This window comes from Oncorhynchus mykiss, chromosome 4 (assembly GCF_057628025.1).
Source record: "Oncorhynchus mykiss isolate SJ-2025 chromosome 4, ASM5762802v1, whole genome shotgun sequence".
Classification (NCBI taxonomy): Eukaryota; Metazoa; Chordata; class Actinopteri; order Salmoniformes; family Salmonidae; genus Oncorhynchus; species Oncorhynchus mykiss.
The window spans coordinates 73283446-73309678 of record NC_143025.1 but is presented as its reverse complement, the minus strand read 5'-3'; the positions used below and the strand labels follow the sequence as shown (position 1 = coordinate 73309678).

General features: G+C 43.3%; 1 long non-coding RNA gene across 3 annotated transcripts; it reads left to right on the top strand.

Annotated features, from left to right (window-relative positions):
- The first annotated feature begins 1539 nt into the window (after nucleotides 1-1539).
- Nucleotides 1540-25484, top strand: LOC149984136 (uncharacterized). 3 transcript variants are annotated; one of them, XR_016495622.1, is made up of 5 exons: nucleotides 1569-1646; nucleotides 4324-4528; nucleotides 21248-21433; nucleotides 21529-21603; nucleotides 25370-25484. It is a non-coding gene; the product is annotated as an uncharacterized LOC149984136 (long non-coding RNA). The 3 variants fall into 3 exon arrangements; XR_016495623.1 differs by lacking the exon at nucleotides 4324-4528 and having other exon boundaries at nucleotides 1540-1646; XR_016495621.1 differs by having other exon boundaries at nucleotides 1569-4528.
- The last annotated feature ends 749 nt before the right edge of the window (nucleotides 25485-26233 follow it).

The following is a 26233-nucleotide window of genomic DNA, read 5'->3' as shown; positions in this document are numbered from 1 at the left end:
CTAAGTGAGCTGGAAACGGAGTGGACAATCACAGTAAACTGAGTTTACTGTAAGTGTCCTTCCCTCATTATTGTGTTGTAACTGATCTTTTTCATTTGAGTGAGTGGAGTTTTTTTTGTGTTTTCACATCCACCACCAAGTGACCACACGGCTCTGATGGCATACCATCCTCCCCCTTTATGGTATGTGACACGCTTTTCCCATCATCCTCTCTGACGTGGGCATCCTTCTTCCCAGTCACGTGACCCAAGTGTCCAGGATTCCCGTCACAGCTTCCTGCTCTGATGACAGAGCAGGGTAGCTTGTCCTCACTCACGAAACCGGATATGGCAGCACACAGTCCACACAGAACACACACACACATGCACACACACACAAATAAATAGAGGTTTGCACTTACCATGCACATTTACTGAAAATGCAGAGAGCCATGCACCACACACACTAACACACACTTACATGCAGAGAGCCACACACACCAATAAATTCACATACACACGCAGCCTCTTTTCCTCTCTCTTGCTCACACCCACAATGCACATGGAAACTCAAAACACACCAGAAGCTACTCTACTGAGAAATGGAAGCACCTGTGCTAAAATACTTCATAGAAAGTAGCACTACACCAAAGCCACTCGCCTGATACTACCAGCATGTATTCGTGAGAGAGAGAGGATACAGGGGATACAGCATTGTTGTTTCTGATCAGCGTTGTCTGATGTACAGGGCCTTCAGAAAGTATTCATACCCCTTGCCCAATTCCAAATTTTGTTGTGTTACAGCCTGAATTCAAAATGGATTAAATCTATTTTTTCTCTCACCCATCTGCACACAACACCCCAAAATGACGAAGTGAAAACCTGTTTTTATCAATTGTAGCTAATTTATAGAGAATTTAATACAGAAATATCTAATTTACATAAGTATTCAAACCCCTGAGTCAATACTAGAGGCACCTTTGGCAGTGATTACAGCTGTGAGTCTTTCTGGGTAAGCCTCTAAGAGCTTTCCACACCTGGATTGTGCAACATTTCCCCATATTTTTCTTCAAAATTCTTCAAGCTCTGTGTCACGTAGAGTAGGCCAGAAGGCTATACTGGAAAACCTGACCTCTATCAAACTAAAAAGATGGCGGAGCCGCAAAAGTTATTCTGTGCTTCAGGGTGTTTATTTACAGAGTGATTCCGGAACAAAAACAACAGTACTGCCATCAAACATATACCTTATGGGACAGCTAAAAACAATGCTACCCCATCCACAGCTCAATCCAAAATGCCTCTCCATGAACAGAAATAGAGGCTCCTTTTACAGGGCTAGCCCCTCCTCTCAGAACAATTAACACTAATTAATTAAGCAATTACCTAGTCAAACCTACGTTTTCCATTAACTAAACATACTAAAGTATATACATTGCAACATGTTTATGAAACAATATCACAACATAACATTTACAAAATTACATCACTACTGACAGTGTCATTCAATATGCCCATTTACATGAATGAACCATTCGGGACAGGCACTACAAAGTCAGCCCAATTCCCTTAGCTCGGGTACTTATCCAGCATACCCGGAAGCTACAGAGATAGAGAGAGAGGAACAGAACAAAACAAAACAAACAACGCGCTCATCCACAACATCGATAAGTATAATAAATATTGTTTATATTAAATATGAACACTGACATAAGTGTGAAATGTATGTACTAAGACAGAAGTTACCCACATTTCTAACTTATCTGATAACAGAGCAGGGAGGAGTGATGAAGGTGTGTGTGCGTTAAAGTACCAAATGTTGCCCGCGGCCAGTGACGGACTTCTACGTCACACTCTGTCAAATTGGTTGTTGATCATGGCTGGAGAACCATTTCCAGGTCTTGCCATAGATGTTCAAGTAGATTTAAGTTAAATCTGTAACTCGGCCATTCAGGAACATTCACTGTTTTCTTGGTAACCAACTCCAGCATAGATTTTTCCTTGTTTTAGGTTATTGTTGTGCTGAAAGGTGAATTCATCTCCCAGTATCTGGTGGAAAGCAGACTAAATCAGGTTTCCCTGGTTTTGCCTGTGCTTCTCCCCATTCCTTTTATTTTTATCCTGAAAAACTCCCCAGTCCTTAACGATTATAAGCATATGTAGCCACAACTATGCTTGAATATACAGTATGGAGATGGTAGTCAGTAATGTATTGGATTTGTCCAAGCATAACACCTTGTATTCAGTACAAAAAGTCAAATCCTTTGCCATTTTTTTTGCAGTATTATTTTAACATCTTGTTGCAAATAGGATACATGTTTTGGAATAGTTTTATTCTGTACAGGCTTCCTTCTTTTCACTCTGTCAATTAAGTTAGTATTGTGGAGTAACTACAATGTTGTTGATCTATCCTCAGTTTTTTCCTATCACAGCCATTAAACTCTGTAACTGTTTTAAAGTCCTCATGGTGAAATCCCTGAGCGGTTTCCTTCCTCTCCGGCAACTAAGTTAGTAAGGATGCCTGTATATTTGTAGTGACTTGGTGTATTGACATACCATCCAAAGTGTAATTTATAACTTCACCATTTTCAAAGGGATATTCAATATCTGCTTTTTTTTTACACATCTACCAATAGGTGGCCTTCTATGCGAGGCATTGGAAAACCTCCCTGGTCTTTGTGGATGAATCTGTTTTTGAAATTCACTGCTCGACTGAGGGACCTTACAGTTAATTGTCTGTGTAGGGTACAGAGATGAGGTAGTTATTAAAAAATCATGTTAAACACTATTATTGCACACAGAGCTTATCCATGCTACTTATTATGTGACTTGTTATGTATATGAAAAAGTCAAAGGTTGTGAATACCTTCTGAAGGTGGCAAATGTTTTAGTCTGATGACAAGAACACTGAGCGTGAGCAGGAAATGCATGGCCCTGCTTGGATTTATGTCTCTAACAGCAACAGCCCAACTGGACAGGAAATAGAGAACTTACCTCACACATACCTTTCATAATCAAATCTAGAGTTAATTTATCCCAATGTATGCTCTCTCTTAGTGTTGTGGTGAGTGGTCATGTAGACAGAGTTACAGAATTGTCTAGACCAGTGGTGACAAACAGATTTTGCCCGAGGGGCCGCATTCAGTCTTCAACGAGGTCCAGAGGACCGTACTGAAAGTTGGTTATATTTCTTTGCCGTCAAAATTTGAAAAAGTTGGTCCTCCATCCATCACTTTTGGAATTTTCGATACTCCCTGACTGTCTAGCTTAAATTTCTATGATTATTTGGCGGCCTGGACACAGTCGAGAAACTGTATAAACGTAGGTCCATTATCATTCCTGCACAGTTTCCATTTGGTTTGAGAGTATATTGAAAATGTTTAAGTATACTGACCCCCCCACCTCTTGACTAGACATAGCAGGATTTCTGCATCCCGGGAGCTCACACATGTTTGCTCTTGACCAGGAGTAACCTACCTGATTCAACTAAACCACTTATCATCAAGCTCTTTATTAGTTGAATCATTCATGTGATAAATCTATTCAGTGAGTAAGCGGGGTGATTCTCAGGGTAACTAAGGGAGGATCACACACAGAGGATCACAGAGGGGTCAGTCAGGCACACTAACTCCAGACTATCTGGTCCTACGCACACTTTGATGTAGCTCATAAACACCCCCAACTTAGAGAAATCTATTAATCCTTCATAATACCTAGATCTCAACAGCTCCTCTTCACTTTCCACCCCTGAAGCAGAGTAGAGAGTAAACACGCATATACACAAGCACAAAGACGACTTAATTCTCAGTGGATGAAGCAATGGAAACTACACTCACGAACACTCACATTTCAACGTTTTATTTGGGTCCACACCAAAGGAAATTGTCAAAAAGGCCCAAACTTTTGGAGGTCAAGGGATGTATTTGGAATCCTCACCCCCTTTTCTCTAAAAATGTACACACACACACACACACACACACACACACACACACACACACACACACACACACACACACACACACACAGAAACAAACAGTCAAAACATATATGAGTTAAACTCAGCCTGGCCTCAGCGTTTTCTGTTTACTAACTTTGTGGAAATCCATCGTATCTGCTTTCCTCTTGGCTTGCGTTGCACTCTATAAAGAGGCTGTTTAAGTTTGCCTGTGTGATTTCGGGGAACAAACTCAAAACACTCTCCAAGACCTTATTCACACTCATTCCCATCTGTACTGGAGTGCCTGGACCCCTACCCATTTGATTACAGTTTAAACTTCCCTTTTCCCTGTATGTTTTGTGTATGTTTTAATCAGAAGGTCCTAAATTCCTTTTTTTACGACCTGGACAGATGCAGATCTCTGAGACCTACCACCTGCCTTGATGATGCCCTCTGTAACTGGCCTAGAGTTAGCCTCCATTATGAGGATTCACCCCCACGCAGGGGTGGTAGGTAGCCTAGCGGTTAAGCGAGTTGGGCCAACAACTGAATGGTTGCTGGTTTGAATCCCAGACCGGCAAGGTGAAAAAAATCTGCCATTCTGCCCTTGAGCAAGGTAATTAACCCCAAACAACTACTTCCTGGGTGCTGATGATGTTGATTAACCTTTGTGTGGTGTTCAGGTCTGTGGGACCCATTTTCAATGTTTGCTAAAGAAAAATTTTACAATTAATTATTTTTTCAACCTGAGACTCATTGGCTTTGGCTCATTTTCTGTGAAGTGAAATAACACATTTTCATTGAGTGCGCACCCCCCTACACATTTATCTTACATGTGGTGTTCGGGTCCACTGGACCCGGGGGTAGTAAAAGTGTGTGTGTCGGTATAAACATGTAAAAATGAAACAAAAGGGTTTGCTGTGTGCCTTCACTCTGTCTTCCTCCCTGGGCCTGCTGTTTCAACTTAGCACCATTAACCATTCTGTCTCCCTGCCTGTCTCATGCTTTTCTTGCACTCTTTACCCTTCGTGGTGTATGAAACTAAACAATGTCTTGCGGGAACCTGCACAATGTTATTACAATACATTATTTCGATACATTATTCTGTATTTTCCCACACTCTACCCCAGCCAGGTGCAAATTGGGGGAGGGACACAACAAATAAATATCTTTGCATGTGTGACTCCTTACTATCAAGGCACAAGGTGAGACCCAAATGCAGACACAGGAGGCAGATGGTTGGAGTCTTACAATGTTTATTAATCCAAAGGGGAAGGCAAGAAAATGGTCGTAGACAGGTAAAAGGTCAAAACCAGATCAGACAAAAATGAGGACAGGTGAAACAGATCACGGTGTGACCCCTTACCACAATCAATCAGTATGGTAAAAATGATCTCTGCTCAGAGGGCCTTAGAAATAACTTTTGCAGAGAGACAAGCTAGTGTGGAACGAGCGTCTTCCACTTTGGAAGATAAAGACTTTTCTGAATATGAGTATCATATCTCGTTGTCTGACAGTGAGTTGGAAGAAGAGGATGAGACTGACCCTCAGCCAGCCCCAGGACCAGCCCGTCAGCAGCCAGCCCCAGGACCAGCCAGTCAGCAACCAGCTCATCAGCAGCCTGCAGGAGGAGAAATATAGATGCCAACATTTTTTGAAATTGCATGGTTTTCTTGCCCAAGTAATGAGCCACCCCGCATGGCTGCCAATGTGATAAGGATGCAACCATGGCCGACGCGGATGGCGGATACTCATGTGCAGGACATAAAGTATTCTTCTGAGCTGTTCATCCCAGACATCATCCAGAAAATCATTCTGGACTGCACTCATTTGGAGGGAAGGTGTGTTTTTGGAGATGGAAGGAGATGGACCAAACTAATTTACGCGCATACTTTGGGATTCTTATTTTTGCGGATGTTTTCACATCCAATTGGGAATCCACAGAACCCTTGTGGGATGAAGAAGCAGGCAGAGAACTTTACTGTGCAACAATATCTCTGGAAAACATCCACATTATTTCCAGGATTATCTGCTTTGATAACTGAGACACCAGACCAGCCCGGCGGCAGAGAGACAAGCTCGCTGCAATCAGGTCAGTGTGGGACAAGTGGGAGGACTGCCTTCCCCTGTTCTACAACCCTGGGCCCATCGTTACTGTTGAGCAGCTTACGCCATTCAGGGGCCGCTGCGCCTTCAGGCAGTACATACCCACAAAATATGGAATCAAGATCTGGTCTGCTTGTGATGCTGCTTCATCATATGCATGTAAGTGTATAAGGGGAAGCCAGATGGAGGAGACCCTGAGAAGAACCAAGGGATGCGGGTTGTCCTGGACAGAAGCTCCTCAAGAGGAAGCTGACGATGGTAGGAACAATACGAAAAACAAGCCAGAGCTCATCCTACCTTGGCCTGCTGTAACTATATATGTGAGTGAGTGAGTGAGATGTTAGTAAAATTCCATCATTCTAGATTGCAGCCGGTAGCCCCAAGAATAAGTGCTGCAATGTGTGTGGACCCAAGAAGGACAGGAAGACACAGTACACATTCACCCTACCTTAAAATTGAATAACAAAATGGATTAAATGAGATATTTTTTATATTGATGTACACACCTACTCCACATTTCCAAAGTCCAAGAAAAATTATAGAAACTTATATAATTATTAATTATAAAACAAAAATGTCTTGATTGAGTGTGTCTTCACACCCCAGAGTTAATTCTCTGCGGAAGCACCTTTGGCAGCCATTACCGTTAGAATCTCATTGTAAAGTTTTTACATCAACTTCGCACAACTCTCAAATACCCATTGTTTTTGTCAAAATTGCTCAAGCTCAGTAAATTTGGTTGGGTTTCACTATGTGTTGTGTTGTATTGGAAAAGAACCAAGCCTGTAGTTTTTTATTTAGGCCTCAAAGTTCATTTCTTTGTGTTGTCTTGCATTATTACTCAACAACAATTGTTGCCAATGAATGGATAATGAATGCAATGTTGTTGATCCTCTGTATTGTCAAGTATTATGGTTGCAGCATCATATCACGGGTGTCCTTGTCACCAGCAGGGACTGGGGAGTTTGTCGGGCTCAAAATAAATATGAAAAGTGCAAAGCTCAGATAAAAAGTTTGAAGAAACCCTGCCTTAGTACTGATACCTAACCCTGGGATAGAGTTTTCTTTTTCAACGGGACAATTACACAAATATTAATGCCAAAGACACACCAGAATGGCTTTCCAACAGGTGTTGAGTGGCCTTCTAGGCAGAGTTGCAAAGAAAAAGCCATATCTCAGACTGGCCAATGAAAATAAAAGATTAAGGTGGGCAAAAGAACACAGACACTGGACAGAGGAACTCGGAGTCGCCTCTTTACAGTTGACGTTGAGACTGGTGTTTTGAAGGTACTATTTAATGAAGCTGCCAGTTGAGGAATTGTGAGGCATCTGTTTCTCAAACTACACAATCTAACATACTTGTCTTCTTGCTCAGTTGTGCACCTGGGCCTCCCACTCTTCTTTCTATTCTGGTTAGAGCCCGTTTCTATTCTGGTTAGAGCGCTGTTCTGTGAAGGGAGTGTTGTACCAACAGTGTTGTACCAGATCTTCAGTTTCTTGGTAATTTCTCTCATGGAATAGCTTTCATTTCTCAGAACAAGGATAGACTGACGAGTTTCAGAAGAAAGTTCTTTGTTTCTGGCCATTTTGAGCCTGTAATCAAACCAACAAATGTTGATGCTCCAGATACTCAACTAGTCTAAAGAAGGCCAGTTTTATTGCTTCTTTAATCAGAACAGCAGTTTTCAACTGTGCTAACATAATAGCAAAATGGTTTTCTAATGATCAATTAGCCTTTTAAAATAATAAACTTGGATTAGCTAACACAACATGCCATTGGAACACAGGAGTGATGGTTGCTGATAATGGGCCTCTGTACACCTATGTAATATTCCATAAAAAATCTGCCGTTTCCAGCTACAATAGTAATTTTACGACATTAACAATGTCTACTCTGTATTTCTGCCCAATCTTATGTCATTTTAATGGACAAAAAAATGCTTATCTTTCAAAACAAGGACATTTCTAAGTGACCCCAAACTTTTGAACAGTAGTGTAGATTTTTCTTGCACAAGCAATGGACCGCTATGAGGAAGAAAGTTCTTTACTTCCCTTCAAACCTTCTCAGCTCAAAACAGCCACTTTGCCATCTACTTTGCCATTTAAACTTAATAGCACAGAAAACCAACATTATGTTTTCTTGATTAAACCTAGTCTTTATTTTCCAATAATGAAAGTATACCTCACTGTAATGAAAATATCTGCCAATCACTAAACACATCAATAAGACCAGTGATTGTTTGACTACAGGCATAGATCGATCTAATAAAAAGTGCAACAAACCTAATATCTACCTCCTGACAACAACAGATGGGGTCTGCTTCCCATAATCAGTTATTTGAAATGAGTGTAGGACTGATGTGATAGGTCTACATTACTCTGCGTGGCGTACCACAACTTCCTGGAATTGGAATTCCATTGGGAATGTGTGTATAGGTCTCTAAGCACTTACAGTGTACTTTTTTCCAGGTATTAAAGAATTCCGCCAAAGTATACCTCCTTGTACTAATAGAATGCCAACCAGTAAAGTTGGGTCAGCATGCTCCCATTCTCTGCTTTGATGTTAGTTTATTATGGGATACATGCATTGGTTATGATGAGCTGCTTTGACGGGGTTTCCTGCACCCTGGGTCAAAGGCAGAGCCAGGCGGAGCTAGGGTTAGGGTTAGTGTTATGGTTGAGCAGGGGTGTGGACATTAAGCTAGGGTTAGGGTTAGGGTTATGGCTAGGGTAAGGGTTGAGCAGGGGTGTGGACATTAAGCTAGGGTTAGGGTTAGGGTTATGGCTAGGGTTAGGGTTCAGCAGGGATGTGGACATTAAGTTAGGGTTAGGGTTATGGCTAGGGTTAGGGTTGAGCAGGGATGTGGACATTAAGTTAGGGTTAGTGTTATGGCTAGGGTAAGGGTTGAGCAGGGGTGTGGACATTAAGTTAGGGTTATGGCTAGGGTAAGGGTTGAGCAGGGGTGTGGACATTAAGTTAGGGTTAGGGTTATGGCTAGGGTTAGGGTTGAGCAGGGGTGTGGATATTTTAAGCTAGGGTTAGGGTTATGGTTAGGGTTATGGCTAGGGTTATGGTTAGGGTTAGGGTTGAGTAGGTGTGTGGACATTAAGCTAGTGTTAGGGTTATGGCTAGGGTTAGGGTTGAGCAGGGGTGTGGATATTAAGCTAGGGTTAGGGTTATGGTTAGGGTTATGGCTAGGGTTATGGTTAGGGTTAGGGTTGAGTAGGTGTGTGGATATTAAGCTAGGGTTAGGGTTATGGTTAGGGTTATGGCTAGGGTTATGGTTAGGCTTAGGGTTGAGTAGGTGTGTGGACATTAAGCTAGTGTTAGGGTTATGGTTAGGGTTAGGGTTGAGCAGGGGTGTGGACATTAATCTAGTGTTAGGGTTATGGTTAGGGTTAGGGTTGAGTAGGTTTGTGGACATTAAGCTAGTGTTAGGGTTATGGTTAGGGTTAGGGTTGAGCAGGGGTGTGGACATTAAGCTAGGGTTAGGGTTGAGCAGGGGTGTGGACATAACGCTAGAGTTAGGGTTATGGTTAGGGTTTTGATTGAGCAGGGGTGTGGACATAATGCTAGAGTTAGGGTTGTGGTTAGGGTTTTGATTGAGCAGGGGTGTGGACAATAAATTAGGGTTCGGGTTATGGCTAGGGTTAGGGTTATGGCTAGGGTTAGGGTTGAGCAGGGGTGTGGACTTTGGATAAGAATAAATTGTGGAGAGACATGGCAGATGACAGTGAGCATGGTTCAAACCTAATCCTAATCCTAACCCTATCCTCTCCAAATAGGACTCATCCACTTCTGAATTACCAACTCAAGCCTTGGCTACATGACTCCATGGGGTCCAACCAGCTTCCTCTCATGAAATGGGAGAGATAATGGTTTCTTAGCCCTCTTAAAAATATGACGTCAGCCAATTCCAATTGCTGAATCGTTAACTCTTTGTTGTAGCAAATTTGCTCGCTGTCCACACTCAACAAACAATGGATTTACATTGCCTACTGTATTCCATGTGTTGGCCAGAGTTTTGGAATTGTGTCACTCATATATGATGCCAGTCTTCTCAGTTTCCTTTGATACATGTTGTTACTAGATTGTTGCTTGTTAGGTACACACAGACACACAGTGATTGCTTGTTTGTTTGACTATTGCAATTTAGCTATGGCTTATCATAAATGATGCCGTAAATTCCATGTAGATGTTTTAGCTCTGGCAAAGTCTAGCGATGATGGAATGACATTTCAACTAAAACTAGTGTAGATGGTAACTTGAGTGACACCTCTTCCAGTGTTACAACAAGTGATCATACTGAAAGGGACGGTCATGTCAGTGGCGGTCTCGTCAGCAAAACTTAGACTGTCACCGAAACAAAGACGGTTCGGCCAAGTTTTTCTGCAGAGTTCTTCACGGAAGTTAAGAGAGGACGGCTCCACACCACTCTATCACTTGAGTATCTTAACTAGTTATTTTCTGATCTCATTTGCTCCTTTGTAGCTTTGGCAACTATGCATGTGTTTTCTATACCTGTTCACTCCTCTCCCTGTAGGCTTTACAGACCCTCCCCACCCATTGGCTGCAACCCTTCTAATTTAGTGTACCCTGAGCGCACAACCCATGTGGAATTCCTGGTCTCTGACAGTATTTAGAACTGCCGATCTGCGGTCAAGAACGCAGAGTTCATCTCAGCCCCATTACTTTTTGGCCCTGATGGAGACAAGGATCAGCCCAGAGAACACTGCCACTCCAGCTGCTCTTTCTTCATCTGACTCCGTTTTCTCTCATGGTCCAAGAGCATCTGGTCATTGCGGTGGTGGAACAGGTTTACTAATTTCTCCTAACTGGAGATGTTCTCTTTTCTTCCTCTCTCACCTGAATTCCATGCTGTCACACACTTGTCCACTCAAGCTTAACATTGTTGCAATACATATATCGCCCACCAGGTGCCATTGGAGATATCCTAATTGAGCTTGACACCTTGATAACTAATTTCCTGACAATGGCCACCGCTCTTTGTACTTGGCAACTTCAACCTCCCAACGTCTGCCTTCAATTTATTTATTTCCAATGGTCTCTTTCCCCCCTCTTTTGACCTCACCCTTTCCCAATCCCTTCCAACTCACAAGGCAGGCAATACGCTTGACCTCATCTTTACTAGAGGCTGTCCGCCTACTAATCTCACTGCAACCCCCCTCCAGGTCTCTGATCACTACTTCGTTTCCTTTTCTGTCTCCCTTTCCTCCAACCTTAGCCACACAAATGGTCATGCGCCGTCGCAATCATCTCTCTCTTTCTCCCACTGCTCTCTCCTCTTCTATCCTATCATCTCTCCCTTCTGCTAAATCCTTAGCCCTCCTGTCTCCTGATTCTGCCTCTTTGACTCTACTCTCCTACCTTTCCGCATCATATGACTCCACTAAAGCCAACTTTCTATCACTCTAAATGTCAAGCTTCTGCCTCTAACCCTATGAAACTCTTTTCCTCCCTCTCCTCCCTCCTTTATCCTTCCCCATCTCCCTCCTCCCTCTCTGCGGACGACTTTGTCAACCCCTTTGTAAGAAGGTTGACAACATCCCCTCCTCATTCACTCAGCCTAATGAGTCCACTGGTCTCACTCATACAGGACTACCCGTACGCCCTGACCTCTTTCTCCCCTCTCTCTCCAGATGAAATCCTGCGACTAGTGAGGTCTGCCGGCTCAAGCCCATCCCCTTCTCCATTCCCCAGACCATCTCTGGAGACCTTCTCCCATTCCTCACTTCCCCCATCAACTCATCCCTGACCACTGGCCCCTCTGACTTCAAAATGTCCCGAGTCGCTCCCCTCGTCAAGAAACCAAAACTCGACTCATCTGATGTCAAAAACTATAGACCTGTACCCCTTCTTTCTTTTCTTTCAAAAAGACTTGAGCGTGCTGTCTCTGATCAATTTCTCTCAGAACGATCTTCTTGACCCTAACCCTTCAGACTTCAAGATGGGTCACTCAACCAAGACTACTCTTCTCCTTGTCACGGAGGCTCTCCGCACTACCAAAGCTGACTCTCTCTCCTTTGTTCTCATCCTCCAAGATCTATCCGCTGCTTTTGACACTGTGAACCATCAAATCCTCATCTCCACCCTCTGGGTGTCTCAGGCCCTGCACACTCTTGGCTCTTGGATTGCAGCCTCCCTGGCTGGCCGCTCCTACCAGGTGACAAGGAGAGGATATGTGTCTGTACCACGTACTCTCACTACTAGTCAACACCCTGTCATTCTCTGCAAACATCAACGCAGTGAATCGCTCCTTCAGGTTCATGCTCTACAACATCAATAGAGGACGACCCTACCTCACTCAGAAAGTGGCGCAGGTCCTAATCCAGGCATTTGTCATCTCCCATCTGGACTACTGCAACTCAGTCGAAGCTCGCCTCCACTACAAGACCATGGTGCTTGCAAATGTAGCAGCAAAGGAACTGCCCATCCCTTCCTTCAGTCTATGCTCAAAACCTACACCCCAACCCGAGCACTCCATTCTGCCCTTCTGGTCTCTTGACTCTCCCACACCCAGCTCCCGCTCAGCCCAGTCCAAGCTCTTCTATGTCCTGGCACCCCAATGGTGGAACCTGCTAAGCTAGGACAGCAGAGTCCCTGCCCATCTTCCAAAAGTACCTGAAACCATACTTCTTCAAAGAGTATCTTAAAGAATACCCCTCCTCACCTTGACCCCCCACCCTCCTTGTTTTTGAAAGAAAAGCACATTTTTTGTCCATTAAAATAATATCAAATTGATCAAAAATACAGTGTAGACATTGTTAATGTTGTAAATTACTATTGTAGCTGGAAACTGCACATTTTTTATGGAATATCTACATAGGCGTACAGAGGCCCATTATCAGCAACCATCACTCATGTGTTCCAATGGCACGTTGTTTTAGCTAATCCAAGTTTATCATTTAAAATGATAATTGATCATTTGTCACGGGATTCTTCTGTTGAAGGAGAGACGGACCAAAACGCAGCGTGGTTATTGTGATACATCTTTAATAAAGATGAAAATAGAACAATATACAAAAACAAGAAATGTGAAAAACCGAAAACAGCCCTATCTGGTGTAACAAACACAAAGACAGGAACAGTCACCCACAAAACCCAACACCAAACAGGCTACCTAAATATGGTTCCCAATCAGAGACAATGACTAACACCTGCCTCTGATTGAGAACCATATCAGGCCCAAACACAGAAACAGACAAACAAGACATCCAACATAGAATGCCCACTCAGATCACACCCTGACCAACAAAACATAGAAACATACAAAGCAAACTATGGTCAGGGTGTGACAGTGGTGCTGGACGTGGCCCCCACTTCACCATAGTCTTAGTCCGCCCCATTGTCCGCTTCCGTGGCCTCCTAACCACGGCGACCCTTCTAAATGAACCCACTGGACTGAGGGGCAGCTCGGGACAGAGGGGCAGCTCGGGACAGAGGGGCAGCTCGGGACAGAGGGGCTGACTGGCTGCTCTGGCAGATCCTGGCTGAATGGCGGTTCTGGCAGATCCTGGCTGACTGGCGGCTCTGGCGGATCCTGGCTGACTGGCGGCTCCTGGCTGACTGGCGGCACTGGCGGCTCCTGGCTGACTGGCGGCACTGGCGGCTCCTTGCAGACTGGCGGCACTGGCGGCTCCTTGCAGACTGGCGGCACTGGCGGCTCCTTGCAGACTGGCGGCACTGGCGGCTCCTTGCAGACTGGCGGCATTGGCGGCTCCTTGCAGACTGGCGGCACTGGCGGCTCCTTGCAGACTGGCGGCACTGGCGGCTCCTTGCAGACTGGCGGCACTGGCGGCTCCTTGCAGACTGGCGGCACTGGCGGCTCCTTGCAGACTGGCGGCACTGGCGGCTCCTTGCAGACTGGCGGCACTGGCGGCTCCTTGCAGACTGGCGGCACTGGCGGCTCCTTGCAGACTGGCGGCACTGGCGGCTCCTTGCAGACTGGCGGCACTGGCGGCGCTGGGCAGACTGGCGACTCTGATGGCGCTGGGCAGACGGGTAGCTCAGGCGGCGCTGGGCAGACTGGCGACTCTGATGGCGCTGGGCAGACGGGTAGCTCAGGCGGCGCTGGGCAGACTGGAGACTCCAGCAGCGCTGGAGAGGAGGAAAGCTCTGGCAGTGCTGGAGAGGCGGGAGACTCCGGCAGCCCTGGAGAGGAGGAAGGCTCCGGCAGCGCTGGACAGGTGGGAGCACCTGTAAGGATGAGATGAAGAGACAGCCTGGTGCGGGGAGCTGCCACCGGAGAGCTGTTGCGTGGAGGTGGTACCGGATAGACCGGACCGTGCAGGCGCACTGGAGCTCTTGAGCACCGAGCCTGCCCAACCTTACCTGGTTGAATGCTCCCGGTCGCCCTGCCAGTGCGGCGAGGTGTAATAGCCCGCACTGGGCTATGCAGGCGAACCGGGGACACCATGCGCAAGGCTGGTGCCATGTAAGCCGGCCCAAGGAGACGCACTGGAGACCAGATGCGTAGAGCCGGCTCCATGGCACTTGGCTCGATGCCCACTCTAGCCCGGCCGATACGCGGAGCTGATATGTACCGCACCGGGCTATGCACCCGCACTGGGGACACGTGCGCTCCACAGCATAACACGGTGCCTGCCCGGTCTCTCTCGCCCTCTCGCCCTCCTACCTGGCTTCGCCATACTTCCTGTGTGCCCTCCCCCAAGAAATGTTTGGGGCTGCCTCTCGGGCTTCCTTGCCAGTCGTGTTCCCTCATATCGCCGGCTCCTCTCTCCGGCTGCCTCTGCTCTCCTAGCTGCCTCCACCTGTTCCCATGGAAGGCGATTCTTTCCCGCCAGGATCTCCTCCCATGTGTAGCAACCCTTTCCGTCCAATACATCGTCCCATGTCCATTCCTCTTTGCGCCGCTGTTGCTGTTGCCCGTTACCACGCCGCTTGGTCCTGTTGTGGTGGGTGATTCTGTCACTGGATTCTTCTGTTGAAGGAGAGGCGGACCAAAATGCAGCGTGATTATTGTGACCTTCTATTTTGTATGGAGAGGAACGTGTTTGTTCTTGGTCGTATATTTTGGTTGTGAGCACCCTGTGTTGCGTTTTTGGGCATTAAAGAGCACAGCATCGCACTCTCTGTTTCCTGCGTCTGACTCCACACCCATGACACCCGGAGCGTTACATCATTAGAAAACCCTTTTGCAATTATGTTAGCACAGCTGAAAACTGTTGTTCTGATTAAAGAAGCAATAAAATTGGCCTTCTTTAGACTAGTTGAGTATCTGGAGCATCAGCATTTGTGGGTTTTGATTACAGGCTCAAAATGGCCAGAAACAAAGAACTTTCTTCTGAAACTCGTCAGTCTATTCTTGTTCTGAGAAAGGAAGGCTATTCCATGTGAGAAATTACCAAGAAACTGATGATCTGGTACAATGCTGTGTACTACTCCCTTCACAGAACAGCGCAAACTGGCTCTAACCAGAATAGAAAGAGGAGTGGGAGGCCCCGGTGCACAACTGTGCAAGGGGACAAGTACATTAGAGTGTCTAGTTTGAGAAACAGATGCCTCACAAGTCCTCAACTGGCAGCTTCATTAAATAGTACTCACAAAACACCAGTCTCAACGTCAACAGTGAAGAGGTGACTCCAGGATGCTGGCCTTCCTCCTTAAATAAAATCCAATTTTATTGGTCACATGCGCCAAATAAAACAGGTTTAGACTTTACCGTGAAATTCTTACTTACAAACCCATTCCCAACAATGCAGAGTAAAAAAGTAAGAAGAATATTTGCTAAAAAAAAGGAAATAATAACACAATAAAGTAACCATACAAGGCTATATAGAAGGAGTACCAGTACCGAGTTAATGTGTAAGGGCATGAAGTAGGTCCTGGATGGCATGGGCCGTACACAGTAGCCTCTGTAGCACGTTGCGGTCAGATGCCAAGCAGTTGCTACACCAAACGGTGACGCTAGCGTCCCACCTGGCCAACATCCAGTGAGATTGCAGAGCGTCAAATTTCAAATACAGAAATATTCTAAAAATTCAGAAAATATACAAGTGTTATACATCGGTTTATATATTAACTTCTTGTGAATCCAACCACGGTGTCAGATTTCAAAAATGTTTTATAGCGAAAGCATACCTTACGATTATTTGAGAACATCGCCCAGCAGACAAATCATTACAAACAGTAACCAGCCAAGTAGAAGAGTTACACAAGTCAGAAATAGAGATAAAATTAATCACTTACATTTGATGATCTTCATATGGTTGCACTCAGAAGACATTCATTTACTCAAAGAAGTCTCTCTTTATATCCAAAATTCTCAGTTTTGTTCTCACGTTTTCTTCAGTAATCCACAGGCTCAAACACAGTCACAAACAGGCAGACAAAAAAATCTAAATTGTATCCGTAAAGTTCATAGAAACATGTCAAACAATGTTTACATTCAATCATCAGGTTGTTTTTAGCCTAAATAATCGATAATATTTCAACCGGACAATAACGTCCTCAATATAAAAGGTAAACAAGAAAGGCACTCTCTCGGTCGCGCGCATGAAAAAGCTCTGTGACACGGCAGGGTCCACTCATTCCGACTGCTCTTACTCCCTCATTTTTCAGAATACAAGCCTGAAACAATTTCTAAAGACTAGTCTAGTGGAAGGCATAGGAACTGCAATTTGAGTCCTAAGTCAATGGATACTGTAATGGCATTGAACAGAACTACAAAACCAGAACAAATCCTACTTCCTAAATGGATTTTTCTTAGGTTTTCCCCTGCCAAATCAGTTCGGTTATACTCACAGACACTATTTTAACAGTTTTGGAAACTTTAGAGTGTTTTCTATCCAAATCTACTAATTTATATGCATATCATATCTTCTGGGCCTGAGTAGCAGGCAGTTTAATTTGGGCACACTTTTCTTCCAAAATTCTGAATGCTGCCCCCCACCCTAGAGATGTTCTGTCGTTCTGACCCTGAACAGGCAGTTAACCCACTGTTCCTAGGCCGTCATTGAAAATAAGAATTTGTTCTTAACTGACTTGCCTAGTTAAATAAAGGTAAAATAAAATTTAAAAAAGCTCTTGACCCGCTCCACTACAGGCCTGTTGATAGGGGTGTGTTAAGCCCTCCGTAGTCCACGATAAGCTCCTTTGTCTTGCCCACATTGTGGGAGAGGTTGTTGTCCTGGTACCACACCGCCAGGTCACCCTGTAGGCTGCCTCATTGTTTTCTGTGATCAGTCCTACCACCGTCGTGTTGTCAGCAAACTTTATGATGGTGTTGGAGACGTGCGTGGCCATGCAGTCATGGCTGCACATGGCGTACAGGAGGGGACTAAGCACACAACACTGAGAGGCACCCGTGTTGAGGGTCAGTGTGGCTGATGTGTTGTTGCCTACCCTCACCCCCTAGGGATGGCCCATCATGAAGTCCAGGATCCAGTTGCTGAGGGAGGTGTTCAGTCTCGGGGTCCTTAGCTTAGTGATGAGCTTGGAGGGCACTATGGTGTTGAATGCTGAGCTGGAGTCAATTAACAGAATTCTCTGGAATGAGAATTTAGGTTTCTGGAATGATGGTGTTAATGTGAGCCATGACCAGCCTTTCAAAGCATTTCATGCCTACGAATCTGAGTGGTATGTGGCGGTCGTCATTTAGACAGGTTAACTTGGCATTACTGGGCACAGGGTCTATGGTGGTTTAATTGAAACATTTAGGTATTGAGTAACACAATATGAGTCATAATACCCATAAAATGGATATACGGTCAAACACGAAAATGGTTCCAATCGTTTTTCCACCATTTCTTTTTCCATAGGGGATTTTAGAACTACAATTGAAGTCTGAAGTTTTACATACACTTAGGATGGAGTCATTAAAACTCTTTTTTCAACCTCTCCACAAATGTCTTGTTAAACAAACTATAGTTTTGGCAAGTCGGTCTAGGACATCTACTTTGTGCATGACACAAGTCGTTTTTCCAACAATTGTTAACAGACAGATTATTTCACTTAGAATTCACTGTATCACCATTCCAGTAGGTCATAGGTTTACATACACTAAGTTGACAGTGCCTTTAAACAGCTTGGAAAATTCCAGAAAATTATGTCATGGCTTTAGAAGCTTCTGGTAGGCTAATTGACATAATTTGAGTCAATTGGATGTATTTCAAGGTCTACCTTCAAACTCAGTACCTCTTTGCTTGACATCATGGGAAAAGCAAAAGAAATCAGCCAAGACCTCAGAAGAAAATTTGTAGACCTCCACAAATCTGGTTCATCCTTGGGAACAATTTCCAAACGCCTGAAGGTACCACAATAGTACGCAAGTATAAACAGCATGGGAATACGCAGCTGTCATACCGCTCAGGAAGGAGACGCGTTCTGTCTCGTAGAGATGAACCTACTTGGTGCGAAAAGTGCAAATCAATCCCAGAACAACAGCAAAGGTCCTTGTGAAGATGCTGGAGGAAACAGGTACAAAAGTATCTATATTCACAGTAAAACGAGTCCTATATCGACATAATCTGACATAACCAGCAAGGAAGAAGCCACTGCTCCAAAACCTCCATAGAAAAGCTACGGTTTGCAACTGCACATGGGGACAAAGATCGTACTTTTTGGAGAAATGTCCTCTGGTCTGGTGAAACAAAAATATAACTGTTTGGCCATTATGACCATCGTTATGTTTGGAGGGCACTCATTCCAACATATAATATCAATTGTAATTCATAACATATCATACGAAATGGGTGATGGATATCCATAAACTAATACATACCATATGAAACGTAACATATCATACTAAATTAAGTGTTTCAGATTCATGTACAGAACAATATGAAATGCTTTCAGGCCAGGTTGGCATCAACTATTCTGCTGTAGTGAAATCACTGTCAGCAATGTTACCATCACTTTCATTCATGTGATCCACAAGATTTTTTCATTAGCATCATGAAGACTGTTCCAAGTTGGGAGAAGAACCAAATGTGCTTGCCTGCGTCTCTTTCGGGTTCAGCAGAAACTGCAGGATGGTTATTGACTGTCCTGACATACAAGTTGCTACTCCAAGTCAGATGGGTCTGGAGAAGCAAACCTATTCTGTGTACCGTTCAATGCACTCCTTCAAGCTACTCCAGGGAGTTGCACCTAATGTGGTGATAACATACTGCAGTGATGTGTATCTAGTATTTGTGTTTGACAAAGCCATTGTCCAGAAGTCAGGGTTTGAGAAGATATTCATGTCTGGAGACATGATTTTGGCAAACAAAGGCTTCTTGATCCAGAGATTGATACCTGCAGGAGTCACTGGGAACATTCCTCCATTCCTGAACCACAGAAGGTTCACAGAGCGTGAAATACAGTACCAATCAAAAGTTAAGACACACCTACTCATTCCTAGGTTTTTCTTTATTTTTACTATTTTCTACATTTTAGAATAATAGTGAAGACATAAAAACTATAAAATAACAAATATGGAATTATGTAGTAACCAAAAACGAGTTAAACAAATATAAATATATTTTATATTTGAGGTTCTTCAAAGTAGCCACCCTTTGCCTTGATGACTCCTTTGCACACTCTTGACAGTGGGACACAATCATGAAGTGGAACTACATTTATTGGATATTTCAAACTTGTTTAACAAATCAAAAACTGAAAAATTGGGCGTGCAAAATTATTGTGGCTACCATAAAGTAAATATCCAATAAATGTCGTTCCACATCATGATTGTGTCCCACTTGTTGTTGATTCTTCACAAAAAAATACAGTTTTATATCTTTATGTTTGAAGCCTGAAATGTGGCAAAAGGTCGCAAAGTTCAAGGGGGCCGCTGCAGTTTCAAAACTGCAAGCTACCAGCAACTGAATTCAAATTATGTTTGAGTGACAATGACATGAACATATATTCAGCATGATATTCATGTGAGTGTTGTAATATGATTACAACCTCAAATGAATGTGAAATTCACTAACATAGCTATGACAGCAGTAGACAGTGCATTTGTAAAGTATTCAGACGCCTTGACTTTTTCCACATTTTGTTACATTACAGCCTTAATCTAAAATTGAATAAATTAATTGTTTACCTTATCATTCTACACACAATACCCCATAATGACAAAGTGAAAACAGTGTTTTTTGAAATAAATGCAAATTTATAAAAAAATAAAAAACAGAAATACCTTATTTATATAAATGTTTAGTCCCTTTGCAATAAGACTCAAAATTGAGCTCAGGTGCACCCTGTTTCCATTGATCGTCCTTAAGATGTTTCTACAACTTGATTGGAGTCCAGCTGTGGTAAATTAAATTGATTGGACATGATTTTGAAAGGCACACACCTGTCGATATAAGGTCCCACAGTTGACAGTGCATGTCAGAGCAAAAACCAAGCCATAATTAATTGTCTGTAGAGCTCCGTGACAGGATTATGTCGAGGCACAGATCTGGAAAAGGCACCAAAACATTTCTGCAGCATTGAAGGTCCCCAAGAACACAGTGGACTCCATCATTCTTAAATGGAAGAAGTTTGGAACCACCAAAACTCTTCCTAGAGCCATCATCCTGACCAAACTAAGCAATTGGGGGAGAAGGGCCTTGGTCAGGGAGGTGATCAAGATCCTGATGGACACTCTGACAGAGCTCGTGAGTTTCTCTGTGGATATGGGAGATCCTTCCAGAAGGACAACCATCTCTGCAGCACTCCACCAAACAGGCCTTTATGGTAGCCACACTTCAGTAAAAGGCACATGACAGCCCGCTTGGAGTTTGCCAAAAGGCACCTAAAGGACTCTCAGACCATGAGTACCAAGATTCCTCGACGAAAACCTGCTTCAGAGCACTCAGGACCTCAGGCTGGGGCAAAGGGTCACCTTCCAACAGGACAATGACCCTATGCACACAGCCAAGACAACACAGGAGTGGCTTTGGGACAAGTCTCTGAATGTCCTTGAGTGGCTCAGCCAGAGCCCGGACTTGAACCCGATCAAACACCTCTGGAGAGACCTGAAAATAGCTCCCCATCCAACCTGAGAGATCTTGAGAGGATCTGAGGAGAAGAATGGAAGAAACTCTCAAAATACAGGTGTGCCAAGCTTGTAGCATCATACCCAAGGAGACTCTAAGCTGTAATCGCTTCCAACTGTGCTTTAACAAAGTACTGCGTAAAGGGTTTGAATACTAAGGTAAATGTGATATTTCAGTTTTTTTATATTTTTTTGTCTAACGATGTATATTTCCACAGGTTCTAATCTCAGAGGCCAGAGCAGTGTGAATGGAAAATTAGAAGGAAGTAGAAGGTGTAATTCCAGAACACTGGATCAAAGTGTGTGGTGGCCCCCAAATAAATATGACAAAGCAGTAAAGGATTGGTACACACCCTCTCTGAAATGGAAGTCCTTTCAGCTTCTGAGGATAAAACTCACATCAGGTAAATAAGAGATATATTATACTTGAAAATGCAATAAGCAAAAACTGTTGGTTGTGAAATTGTTAAATTGTTCGAACCCTCACCTCACCATTCAGAATCAAAACAACATTGGGAAAACGTCGAAATTACAGAAGCCAGTGAAGTGGAGATGTCCAAGAGAAACCGAACTGGTATGTTTAAACACAATTTGACAGTTTGTGTACATTCAATTTACTTGATTTTTATTCTGTATATTGTTGTGTGTTTAGAATGAGGAATGTTTAAGTTTAAAGGTTGGTAATGTGTTTAGGATGACTTTTTAAAAGTCTTCTTAAATTTTAAACAAATTAAATCAAACCAAATCAAAGTTTATTTGTCACGTGCACCCGAGTACAACAGGTGTAGGTAGACCTTACATTGAAATGCTTACTTACAGGCCATAACCAATAGTGCAAAAAAGGTATTAGGTGAACAACAGGTAGGTAAAGAAATAAAAACAACAGTAAAAAAGACAGGCTAAACACATGACAAATGTATGTAGGAAAAAGTTTGGATGTTATTTTACACTTGCATGTTTATTTTCAGGCAAAGGTCTACCCAAGCTCCCACCAAAATATTCCCCAAAGCACCAGAAAACCTGTGCCGCCGCTACCAAGAAGCAAAAAGCTAATACGCAGCACAAACCACCAAGTAAGGGAAGACCCCCATGAAATGAACAAAAATTAATGTTAACTGCCATTGGGTGAACCATATACACAATTGCAAATACCACTCAAATGGACAGCAGTTTACTCAAACCTTATGGCAAGTGGAACATGGCAAACATATCCCCGAAATCCCAAAGATGGCGAGCACGCTCCACCATTGATTTTCATATGGCAAATGGTCACAAAGTCAAGACCCAAGAGTCAAATTTTTAAAATCTATTTTTTTTTCAAAAATTAATCACCCTCTAAAAAAGTGCTTTCTGGACCAATTTCAATTTGTGTCAATTACCTGTATGAACATGAACACGTTTTTTGTTGAGTTTGTCTGTAAGGCCTATATTTTGTCCATTTGAAATATATGATCATAGGAAGTCTGCTTCCGAACCCAAAAGTCAGTGAACCATGGCAAAAGAAATGTCCAAATGCCATACATAAGTTTTGAAAGTACCAAATCAAGATGTTATGTCCATTTGCCATATATGATCATAGGAAGTCGGCTTCCGAACACAAAAGTCAGTAAACCATGTCCAAATGGAATAAGAAATGTCCAAATGGCATTTATACTGACCAAATTATATCACTTTGTTAATCCCTGAATCAACCTAGAAGGTCTATTTGTCATGTTTGATCATAGGAAGTAAGAATTTGGTGCAATGAGAGATAAGTGGGACTGTCATTTTAAAAAAAATTAAAAAATAAACGTCCAAAATGACCAGGGGCGCAGGGAATGGTTGGGCACAGGTGGGGGGAGCTCCCTACCCGACCATGGACCCCTTGCACCTCCCTAAAGGCATTAAAAAACATTTAAAAAATGTGCTACTGGTGCACGGTTGTCCATTTGCAAAGTCTTTCAATGGGCATTTACCATCACAAATTTGACATGCTCTAATATACTGCAGAAATGCCCAAATGACTGGCCCGTTGAACTCGGGATGGCCGGACAGTGATAGTGGTTCCTCTCCATCGCACATTGGTGTTGATTTCAGCATGTCAATTTGGTGATGGTTCATCACTGTTTAAACGGACAAAAGTCAGCCATCAAGTCAGCGTCCATCAGTCCCACTTTGTCAGTCCCACTTTGTCCAACTTGTTTAGAAGCTAACAATCACATATTTCAGAGCAGGCTCAAAATTCACAGTGACTTCTGTTTAAACCATAATAAAAATAAAACATGCTCTGGCTGTGGGTCCAATTCTGACATTATGTGTAGGCCTGTCTGAAGTGTCACCGAATCCTGAGTTTCGGCTCGATGGGTCATTCAGAGCCCTAGAAGCGACTTTAATTACTGCTGAAAATCCACTTTTTTCGGGCATTGCCCTGAATGAGCTATCGGACAGAAACGTTAGGGTCCGTCTATGGGCCGAGGCGGTTTCAATGCACCTAGTCTTGTGACTCTGGGACTTATCTAAATGTTGTCATTTTAGCGATGGTCAAAATGAATTGAAGTCATTGCAAATGTACAAGGCTGTTTCTCAGCCTGGGAACCTTCTAGAGCCACATAACTCACTGTGCACTATTGACTTAAGCTCTAGAACAGGTTTCTAAAGCTTCAGAGCTCTAGATCTGACGGTTCTTTGATGGTGCGAACGCCAGTATCCATTGCAGGCACTTTGTGTCTGTAAGCCCCACACTGTGTTACTCCATCCTTGCTGTGTGTGCGTGAGTTTTTCTTGGAAATCTGATGGTAGAAATGACTTCACGAGGGTTGCCTAATCACACATGACATTTTGGAAAGATGTGACCTTTTTGACCCTTCTAAACAGCCCCTATGACTCCAATTTAAGGCACTTCCCGTTGGCACAGGAAGCTGAACGTGAACACATATGCTCCTTGGGGTAGGCTTTTACAGAAGTCTTCACGTTAAGAACTGACTGATTCATAGAGGGTTGAATGCAGTGTTTTTACCTAACTGCAGGTTGGTAAAATCAAAACACTTTTAGGGTGAATTTAACCACTTCCCGTTGCTCCAGGAAGCTTAGAATCAACACAGGTAGTCCTCATAGTGGCCTTTTTATTGTCATCGAAGACAGTTTTATACGGCATTCATAACCCACATAGGCTTCAGGTTGAAGTTAGGGAAGCAGGCAATGTATTCCTATGGGAAGAGATGTCGTTGTAAACTGTTAGAAGAAAACACCCTGTTTTCACTGTCACTGTCACCCAAAAGCACCTCAAATTTAGGTCAGGCTTCATTTTGTGCCTACTATTTAGCACGGTCGCTGTGGTCATACAGAGTGAGTCAGGTGAGTCAGGTCAGGTGGGGCATCTCCTTGAACCCATTTGACAACACTTTTAGTGTTGATTTCAGTCTGTCATTTTGGTGATGGTTCATCACTGTTTAAACTTATTGCAAACTGGCAAAAGTTAGCCATCAAGTCAGCATCCATCAGTCAATAAGATGTCATTCTAACACCAAACTGATACATATTGACACCAAATCCACTTCGTCCAACCCGTTTACGTTCTAGCTGCGGGCCCAGTTCTGACATTATGTATAATAGGCCTAGCTGATGAGACCCCGAATTGCGAGTTTTGGGTCATTTGGAACCCGAGCAGCGACCTTAATTAGTGCTGAAAATGAACTTTTTCTGGGCCTTGCTATGGGGTCCCTGAATAAGCTATCAGACAGGTCTCTGTGGGTTGAGGCGGTTTCAATGCACCTAGTCTTGTGATTCTGGGACTTTTCTAAATGTCGGAATTTTCACAATGATCAAAATTAATTGAAGTCATTGCAAATGGACAAGGCTGTTTCTCGGCCTGCGAACCTTCTAGAGCCATACAACTCACTGTGCACTATCGACTTAAGCTCTAGAACCTGTATATAAAGTTTCAGAGCTCTAGGTCTGACTGTTCTTTGATAGTTTGAACGCAACTATGGGTAACTATGGGGCGGCAGGGTAGCCTAGTGGTTACAGTTTTGTACTAGTAACCGAAAGGTTGCAAGTTCAAACCCCCGAGTTGACCAGGTACAAATCTGTTGTTCTGCTCCTGAACAGGCAGTTAACCCACTGTTCCTAGGCCGTCATTGAAAATAAGAATTTGTTCTTAACTGACTTGCTTGGTTAAATAAAGGTAAAATAAAAATTGCAGGCTCTGCGTGTCGATAAGCCTCACATTCTGTCACTCCCCATTGACTGTGTGAGTTCAGAAAATCACAGAAATCATGTAGAGCTCTGAAAATTACCAAAATTAAAAATTTTATAAAACAGAAACCAAATGTCTGAGAGACTTTTTATTTGATGACTTTCAGGAAGATCCGGCCCTGGGGAATGACCTGAGTCCGTCGGCCGATTTATAAAAACACTCACGGACGTCTAGTAATGGACCGTACATTTGCAATATGGAGATCCTCATCAACCATACGGTAATGCCATTGGTGTCCCTTATGTTAATGACAGCTTATTAAGCCAACTTATTATTTTTGACCATAGTATTTGAAAAAGATATTCTAATTGTAAAGACAATTGATGCATGATGTTGTACAATATTTTCTTAAAGAAAATCATATTGGTCTCTTACATAGCTTAAACCTGGAGCTTGAGGGCTTGAGGTCTCCTACCTCCTTAATTGAGGGATCCCCCTTACCGAATCGCTGCAAAGGATCAGAACCTTTTCCTGTGACAGATGCAAGTATGAAACTCTCTGTTTAGAATTTTGATTTAAAGTTGGGTTGAAATTTGATTGTGTGTTGGTTGTATGAAGAAAAATGCCGGACGTTATTTTACACTTGCATGTGTTCTTTTTTGTTGGCCTACCCAAGCCCAAACTCAAATCTGCTCCGACCTGCCAGAGAACCTGTGCCAGTACCGCTAAGAAGCAAAAGGCTTACATTTCCTGCAAGACACCAAGTGTGAGGATGGGGAAACGGCAAACTAAAACACTGCACAAGTCAGACCTTCAGATGAGAGATCCCCCCCCTCCCCCCCATCACCAAAATGCTGCAAAGGCTCAGACCCTTTTCCTATGTCAAACGTAAGTATGACATATTTATTTTTAACAATTTTTTTTTATTATATTGAAACTAGGCTGTTTGATTTGGAAGTGAACTAATGTCAAAATACTTTGTTTCAGAAAATAATTGTTAAAAATGATCTGATATCTCATCCGGTTTAGG